Source organism: Manis javanica, chromosome 8 (genome assembly GCF_040802235.1).
Source record: "Manis javanica isolate MJ-LG chromosome 8, MJ_LKY, whole genome shotgun sequence".
Classification (NCBI taxonomy): Eukaryota; Metazoa; Chordata; class Mammalia; order Pholidota; family Manidae; genus Manis; species Manis javanica.
In genome coordinates this window covers 83,063,207-83,072,942 of record NC_133163.1, presented here as the reverse complement: position 1 = coordinate 83,072,942, position 9,736 = coordinate 83,063,207, and the positions used below count along the sequence as shown (strand labels likewise).

Here is a 9,736-nt window from a genome sequence, read left to right as displayed (position 1 = left end):
GTCTGAATCCAAAGCTTCCAAGATAATTTCTCTACTAGAAATGGTTCTAATGGGGATCTTGATTTTGAAAAGACTAAGAAAAAAACAACACTTGAAATAAGACATTTTGTTTTGTGAAGATGTGACTAAGACACAAATGTAATGGCTACTATGATTAGAAATGAATTGCAGATGTTTACATTAAAATCAATTCAACTTCATTGTTTGTTTTCATATTCTAGGGTTCTTTTCCCTATTAATTTTTGACTGAAGCTTTCCTCCATTTACTACTTTGATCAATGGTAGAACAAGTAAAACCCCAAAGGAATTAAAAAATATCAGGATAAGTTGGAGGGTCTGTGAGAACCTGTCTTCTCTAAACTTGACATCTAGCACTTGCTCAGTTTGTAGCAAGACACTGCTTTTTGTTCATGTGTGAAACTGCTGTTAGGAATCCAGAAGTCCCAAGATGAGTTGGAAGAGAAAACATGTAATGTTTCCTGTAAGCACCTTAAGTAAATAACAAAGTCAGAACTCTAGGCACTGTAGGTAGGTACAGAAAAAATGTTACAGGGGGAAGAAAGCAAATTTAGTCTTAAAAGAGGGGGAAGGCATTAAAAGTGAAAGTTCAAACATCAGTTTTCTGAGACATACTTACTCTACACAGATCACCTCTGAAACCAGATTCTTCTGTGCTGACCAACAGGGTTACTCTAGATTCTACTTGAAGTGAAATATAGTTAATTTTCAGTCATGACCAGTGTTAGATGGAATGCGTCCTCCTCAGTATGGTGAGTACATACTGTAAAGAGTGGCCTCTGGCTTGGAGACTTTTCATCTCTGTGTTTTAAACAGAGGCAAGTTTCTTTATTTGGAAAGACTTTATCACGTTCCTTGGGGATCCTTAGCTTCCAACTTTCCCTAAGGCAAAGCTGAGCATTGAGGGCATGATGCCATTGTGCACCCTTTTGAAGGCTTGATTCTGTTTAGTCTAGTTAAATACAACCAAAAATGGAGAGAGGAAAGTACACAGTGTTTTATTATTCTGTTTATATGGAAAACATTAGAATGGATGCCACGGAGATATAAAGGGTTTCAAACTATGATTTAACCTTTGACCAAACTGTGTAATTTTTACTGATACCTTTCTTATTGAGAAATAAACATAGTGGTTATGCTATTGCCTTGAAACCAGTTGGAGGAGGTTCCATTACTTCCTTTCTTACATTCAGTTTGATTGAGTAGGTTCTTCAAATGTATGCTATGATGGGACGCATCCATGTAGCCATTTGAGATTAGTACTAATTTTACTGTTGATACTTCTCATTTGGATGCAAAGGTTTCTTAAATTATGAAAGTTGTTAGTATTACTGCTGTTAATGTAATAAGTGTACCTTTTGATGAGGTGGTGTTTCATGTAGGATATGCATCTGTGTAGTGGGAGTAATGAGGTAGCCCTGAAAGGTCAATAAAGTGTTGTGGGAAGAAAGCCATGTTCATGCCTACAATTATAACTGTGCAATGGATTTTTCTCACATTCAGTTAAGTGTGCAACCTGAAGATAGTAATGGGAATCAGGAAACAAGTCCTCCTATAATGACAAATACTGCTTTGACTGATAAGACATAATGAAAATGTGCAAGTATATAATATGTTTAATGATGAACAATGTCCAAATATGAACTTGCTAAAACAGTTCCTGTTAGGCATCGTACATCAAATATGAAAATAAAACTTAAGTCTCATAGTATGGCTAGTGATCATATAATATTAGTTGCATGGAGGTTGCTAGTCAACTGAATACTTTTACTCCTATAGGAATGGCAATAATGATGGTAGTTGTATAAAGTATGCTCGTGTGTCAATATCTGCACCTACCATGACTATATGGTGGACTTATACAATAAAGCCCAGGAAGCTGTGGGATTTTATAGCTAAGTCCATTCCTATATATCCAAAAGGTTCTTTTTTCCTTGAAAAATAGGCAACAATGATGGAAGTTACCCTGAATCCTGATAGGATAAGAATATGGACTTCAGGGTAACCAAAGGATCAGAGCAAGTGTTGATATAAAATTGGATCTCCTCCTGTGGGCTGAAAGAAAACAGCGTTTAGAGTGTTCTCTGTTAGTAATAAGCTAATTTTGTGTGTTAAAACTGGGAATGATAGTAGTAATAGTAAAAGTATAACTAGGACAGGTCAAACACATAGTGGTGTTTGATATTGAGCTAAGGCTGGTGGTTCCATTTTAAATAATTTTAGTAATTAAGTTAATTGTGACTAAAACTGAGGATACACTTGCTAAATGCTGGAAAACAAAGTTAGGTCAATGGAAGGAACCTCCTGCATGGGCTAGACTGCTAGCTAGAGGTGGGTGGGCTTGTAGTCCTGCTGTTCCAGCACCAGCAGTTGTTGCACCAACTACTAGTGATGTGAATAAGAGTGGTAGTGATGGTGGAAGTAGCCAGAACTTTATTTATTTGAGGGAATGCTGTGTTAGGTGCTCCCATCAATAATGGGACTTGTCAGTTTCTGAACCCTCCAGTTATGGTGGGTATAACTAAAATGAAAATTGTTATAAATGCTTGTGCGGTTATGGCTACATTCTGACTTTGGTCATCTTCTGGTAACTCCCAATTGATCAAGACGGCCCAGATTAAAAGGCTTTAGGGAATACTTACTATTCCCTCTCAGACACCAAATAGTAGATATAAAGTGTCAATGTTTTTCTGGTTTGTGGAGAATAGTCAGAGGTTATGAATATAGGTAAAATGGCTGAGCAAGAATTAACCTGTAAATCTGAAGACATATGTTGAGCTGTCTTTTCCAAGCCCAATAGTGAATAACATTCCAAGTTGCAGATTCAAAGGAGCAGCTTCAATTCTGTGGGGATTTCTCTAGTCTTTTTCCCCGAATGATAGGAGAAGGAGATTTAAACCAGTTGATTAGGGTATTTGGCTGTTAGATAAAACTCTGTGGGGTGAAAACGCTGAAGTTACAAAAGGTATTCCATTAGCTTCAGGCCTAATCTTACTAACATGACAATTATTTTCTCCTGTACTAATTTTATATCAAATTTCATCATGTATTTATAAAAATGTATTATTAACCATAGGCTTTATACAAATCATAATTGGAGGATGAGGAGGACTTAAATTCAACTCAGAGCAATTATATCCTACTCATTAATTGATCTCATAAAATGAATATGAATAACAGCTTTTAACTTACACTCCCTCTTTAATCAACTAAATTTTTAATCTACGTTAAACACTAACTACATTTATATCACATATAACCAAAAAAGCTAGATATGGCTAATATAAACAGTACATTTAAGTTTATGTTAATTAATGGATGTGGTATTGGTAGTAAAATTCATACTTAGGCCTACAGTGAGGGCTTGATTGGTGCAATAGTAAGTATGGGTGTTGGTGATGTTATCTGTCATCTTCCTTCTTTACTGAATACTTTGACACCATCAGCAATAGGTGGTAGTGGGCCATGGGGGCCAATGGTGTTTTGTCTTTTATGAAGCTGTATGTAGTCTAATACTTTTCATTCAATTAGTGTGAGGAATGCTTCGGTAAGTAGGATAGGGATAATTAATGGAAGAATATTAATTTTGAACATGGTGTTAGGAAAAGGAGTTGAACCTCTGGCAATAAAGGTTTAAGAGTTGTGTAGTTACTGAGTCTGCCACCCCTAACAAACCCTGTTCTTGGGCAGGGTTAGGTATTTAAAATTTGAAGTATGTTTATATTATCTATTCATTTGCAGACACTTTTATATAGGAGGACTTATTTCTCTTGTGCTTTTGTACTGGGAGAAATGTAGGATAGATAGAAACTGACCTAGATTACTCTGGTCAGAACTTAGATCATGTGGGACTTAAATAGTTGAACAGTGAATGATTAATATTAATAGTGGTTATACCACTGGGATATCCTGACTCAATATTGTGGTTGTAATCCCTATTATTGGCATGGACTCTAGAATAGAATTGTGCTGTTATCTCTAGGGTATCTGTTCGCTTGACCAATATTTTGGATCAATAAGTGAGAAAGTGTTTTGATTGGTGGTTTAGATTTTAGTCACTGGGAGGGAATTTTGTTCTCCAATATCTCCCCACCCAAAATTGCTAGTTAACTAAAGTTTTGCTATCCCTAAAGTTAAATTTTTTATTCTTTTTTAACTAACTAATTAAAGTTCCATAGAGTCTTCTCATCTTTTACTATGTCGTTTCCCCTCTTCAGAGGAAGATCCATTTCACTGATTAAAAATAAGAGACGGAAAACCCTCATGTGGCCATTAATGCAAGTCCTTCTTAAGAGAGCACATGGTTATGCTACCTTCTCATGGTCAGGATACCACTGCCATTAACAGATGTCACCGGGCAGCATAGTGGAAATGCTAGTCGTAACCGGCAAAGTTTGTGTTTGCCGAGTTCCTTTTTCATTTAAACATCTTTGGTTAAATGCACACCTATGTTGTGTTAACAACTGAGAATGGACTTTTCAAATCTCAATATCTAGTGAGCTCTAGGCCTGTGTTAAAGGCATTTCTTTTGGTGCAGGATGATTCTTTGCTCTAGAGAGTCCAAAACTTCTAGAAATTAGCTGAGAAGCAACCTGATGTTTCTGGAAGCCTTACAAACTTCCAGAAAAATCCAATTTCTATATTTGGAAAGTTGATATTGAAGTACTGTAAAATATTTGGTTGAAATGTGAGGGAGGAAGAGAGGTAAGGAAGAAGTTAAGAGATTATTACAGAATATAAGATATATCACATTTGTAAAAACACTGTCTATATTTTAAGATTCTTCTTCAGGAATAAAACTGATTCCAAAATCTAACTAAGTCATGAATACAGTCAGAACAAAATCAAAGAATACACTTTGGACTAAGATTTATGGGATAGTATTAACTTCAGTGTGGAATATATTTACTGTAGAGAGTAGTTTAAAGGTTGGAAAATTTTAGAGCTGTGTGTTGTGGGTAGAACAAGGGTTATAGACAGACCATCTATACTGTATTCCATGGGACCACGTGGTTTCTGAATCCCTAAGGTGAGAGCATCATCTGCTACCGTGCCTTTTCTCAAATTCAGAGCCAAATATCAAATTGAATGTAGTTAAAACAGTCCTAGAGACGGAAAGAAAATAAAATCTTAGAATATCCTTTGATTCACTTGAATTTTTTGAGGTTGTGAGAAAAATTTTTGTTTTATTTTGGTCTATAGCTACAATTTTTGTAATGGAACTGAGATTTTACTTATTCTCGCAGAAGTCAGCATGCTTTGCAGGTAGCATGCGATGGTCTGCTGTGATAGCTGGTCCCACCCATAGGCTGGTCATGGCTTGCAGAACTTTGCCTATGGCTGATTAGCTCAACTTGAACTGCTGAAAAAACATTTTATTCCACAGAGTTCTTTATTTTTAATTACCTCTTTTCCATCCATTAGAGTAAAAAGTTTAGTTAACACTTCTCTTAGTAACAAAGCAATATTGGGAGATGGCTTTTAAGTTTGCTTTTATTGGAAATGGTCCTTCATTGTCAGCAGCGGGAAGTGTATATCACTGCTTAGGTCTGCTCTCCGAAAAACAGTGTGCAATATTTTCTGTAAGAAAGGCTGAACATGCCAAGGGACTCATATACCCTCTAAAAATGAAGAATACTTCAAAAACCTTGCCCTTCATTTATGACAATTGTATATCACAGAATCTATGCAGTTTCTGGGAGGACCACAGTTTGCTTGCCCTGCAGTAATATTACTAATGTAAGCTTAGTATCCTTCTCATTCCTTTATTGATGCTTCCAAAATATGCTTTCAGATAAGCTGCTTGCAATCTAATTTTGTTTTTGGATCTTCTGAGGGTAACCAACCTAAGGAACTAAGTAGAGCTTCTAGTTCTACATATATAACCACTCAGTGTGATGTTTTCTGACCTTCCCAAAAGTAAGTCTGTAGTTTATTTGCAAACCTTTTGGGAAGCAGAAAGGTTTTAATTGCATCCTTCTATATTGTTACAATGATCATAATTCATAAAAAATAAAAATATTATGTAGTGATAGTGATGCTGTCTGAGGAAATAATAAAATAATCCCCTTACATGATGGTTTCACATTTCCTATGATAGCCAAGGTAAGGAATTAATGCTTTATAGAAGTAGTAAAATTTTTTTAAGTGAGACAGATGATACATCCAGTTCTATTTTAAATGCCAGGTGCCTAAGTGGAGATGTTCAGAAGACAGATAGATATATAGGTTTAGAGCTCCAAAGATATGCGATTAGCAAAATCTGACACGATGTCCCCACTTACTCACTCTTTTTATGGCTACTTTTATTTCTTTGTTCCTTAATGTATATATGATGGGGTTTAAGACAGGGGTGATAGCAATGTCAGAAATAAACAGGTATTTATCAATTGATGATGTGGGGAAAGGCCATGCATAGAGAAACATTCATGGAGTGAAAAAAAGAACCACCACAGTGATATGACTGACCAAGTGGCAAATGCCTTGGATAAGTCTCCTGAAGAACGTTTCCAGACAGTGACCAAAATGAAGACATAGGAAAGGATTAGCAGGAAGAAGGTGCCTATGCTCATCAAGGTGCTCTTGGCAGCAATAATAAACTCAAACTTGGCTCCATCTGTGCGTGCAAGTTTTATGATTCTTGTAAAGTACAGTAAAAACTGTCCACTTTAAGAGGACCACAAAAGGGCAAGTTTACAATAAAAGCAAATTGAGACATAACATGGGTCACGCCAATTACCCAACCAGTGATTACAAATGCAACACATATTTTAGGGCTCATGATGTTCAAGTAGTGAAGAGGCTTACAGATAGCTGTGTACCTGTCAAATGCCATGGCTGTGAGTAACACCATCTCCACTCCTCCCATGATATGGATGAAGCATATCTGGGTCATACAGCTTGGAAAGAAATCACTTTGTATTCATTTAAAATGTCTGTGATCATCTTGGGGACTGTGGTGGAGGCAACCCCCACATCAATGAATGATAGGTTGGCCAGCAGGAAATACATAGGAAAATCTAAGTGGTAATCAAATATACCAAAAAGAAAATGAAGAGATTTCCCAGGATGATCCCTAAGTAGATCAAGGAGAATGTTAACGTGAGAAAGACGTTAGTTTTCCAAGAACTGGAGAGGCCCAGCAACACAAACTCAGGTACTACCGTATCATTTTGTCCATCCATTGACTTGGGCAAAAGAGTTGATTTTCAAATCGCCTGAGGATAGAAAAATGATGAAAAGTCAGAATCAGTGGTTAAAAGTAGATTTACTACTTATCTGATAGTTTGTTCTTTGTGGGACATATTGTGGAGTTAGAGTTCATTTAATTTGATAAGTAATAAAAATAATATGGAAACATGGTGATCAGGAGAATGATTACGTAAAGAGGAAAAAGTGTATATTTTAGCTGGAGGTAAAATTGGTTACATCTCTTCTTTTTCCATTTCCAGATCTTTTGTTTCATTTTGTTTTGCCTCTGAAGGATTTCTAGATATTTTCCTGGATCACTTAACTAAGTGTTCTCCTATGTGAATAATGTCAGCTAATTCTATCACGTTTAAAATAATATTCTGCTTGTAAACTGTTTCTTAGCTAAATTTCTTATTGCATTGGTCACATAGAGATCTTTAGGCTGAAATTTTTCAATGAATTTCATGTTGCATCATCTTGTATGTGTGCTTGTGTTTTTGTTTTTGTATAATTTACTATGGAAGTCAGGTGCTTGGATTGTGATTACTCATCTTTGATCATGATACATTCATAGTCCATTCATTGACCTCTATATTCAATAAAAATATTGAATACAAGGACTGAATACCTGTTAGTAAGAAAATGTTAATTAAAGAAGTGTTAACAGATGATATTTACTGATAGATCCTTTATGTAAAACTTTTTACTAAGCACGTTATCTCTTTTAAACCTCACAGAATTCCATATAGGTATGCTGATTTTAGACTTATTTTACTAGGGAAGAAACTGCATCCTAGAGGGATCAAGTGTCTGAGCCAGGACCTTCATTCTGAGCTGTAGGACACCATATTCCATGTTCCTAATCTTCTTCAGGGCTGGTACCTGTGAATATCCTGAATCTCCTTAAGGATGCATCAGTTAAACTTTCCTCAACTATTAATTTAGATTTTTTTTAAAAATGAAGTCTCTGAATCTTGTGTCCCTGCCTAATTTTCCTTCTTTCCCTAATTTTTCTTTGGCAATCGTCACTCCTTGTTCATCAATAAGCCCAAACAATTCAGTTTCCAAGAGTCTTTGTTCATATCAAGAAACCCTGATTCTGAGTACATCATACATAATCGATTTTCAGTCATCATTTTCATTGACCACCCTGCAGGATTCTATACTGTTTATCATGCCCTTGTTACTGTTATTCCAAGTGTTCTTGGTTTCTTGGCTTTTATAAAACAAAGCCAGTTGTCTTTCTACCTTTTGGCAATAGAAATTACAGTTGTTTAAATAGTGGACTGAAGTATTCAAGTTTTAGAAGAGATTAGCCCCATCTCAAGTCAAGAGTGTGATACATGATTCTTCTAGACCAGTTACTATAATTCGATTTTCCTTGGCCATGAATGAGTCTAAGAGCGGGCATGGGACCTACAACTGTTCAATGAGATTTAAGCCAATCGTGTGTCTGGAGGGCTTTCCTTCCAAATAAAAAGACAAAGCCTCATATAGAATAAGTTCTTCTTATGGTCCATTCCCCCCACACTCTGCATTTAACGCTAGTGAATGCTTAATGGTTTAACAACCATGAAGTTCTAAAGTCCATATAATACAAATAATACAGTGAAAACTTAGAGAGGACCTAGCAACCAAAGGGTGTGTTGAATTACTTAACCCAAACTAACAATTGTCTCTCTTCAGATTTATTCTTATGAGAAAAATTAACTGTAATTGTTTCATCCACTATAAACCAGGTTTTCTGTTAATCAGCTGAATGTAATTAGACAATTTCTGACAGCTTTCCCCCTGATTATTCTCCTACCTTTATGACTTCTCTATACCTTTCACTACCACAATAATTTTTCCTTGCTTACCCTTAATTTATGGTGACTTAGTCTTAAGTATTTTTACAGGCATTTTGGAAACATCTCTTGTAGGCATTGACTCAGTAGTTTTATATGCCAGTTTATTTTAGTTTAATGATGAAAGACTTATAAATTCAAATCTTATGTCACCTACCTCCACCTGTATCTTTTCAAAACCATTCAAAAGATTCTCATTGCCTAGAAAATCTTTTTTTTCAGTGTTTTTATTCAATGTCAGTTACTCATTTTAACTAGTACCTACATGTTAAATTCTGAATCTGTAGCTTTGTCCCAAGACTCCAGAGTAATATATCCAGAGCTGAAATGTTACATACAAATGGAAGCCCCACTCCACCTCCAGTTAACATGTCAAAACTGGATTCGTATTTTAACTTATTCCAATACTTTAAAAAATATCATTACCATTATCCCAGGTAGTAAATATAGACACCTGTGTGGCATTCTTCTTTGTCCCTTAATTTCCATCTCCAGTTGCACAATTTTTATTTTCAAATATTCCTCAATTCAGTTCCTTCTTCATTCCATTATCATTTTGTCTTTTACCCTAGTCTACATATTTTCCCATCTTGGCAGTTGAAAATGCTGACTGATCTCTCTGCTCCATTCTGCATTCTGTTTCCAGATATGTCTTTCTAGAAATCAAATATGATCACGTG

General features: G+C 35.7%; 2 pseudogenes; both read right to left on the bottom strand.

Moving 5' to 3' along the window:
• Window positions 1-1,207: 1,207 nt before the first annotated feature.
• Window positions 1,208-5,335, bottom strand: LOC118971934 (cytochrome c oxidase subunit 1-like; annotated as a pseudogene).
• A 935-nt stretch (window positions 5,336-6,270) lies between these two features.
• Window positions 6,271-7,202, bottom strand: LOC108391962 (olfactory receptor 4F21-like; annotated as a pseudogene).
• Window positions 7,203-9,736: the final 2,534 nt, after the last annotated feature.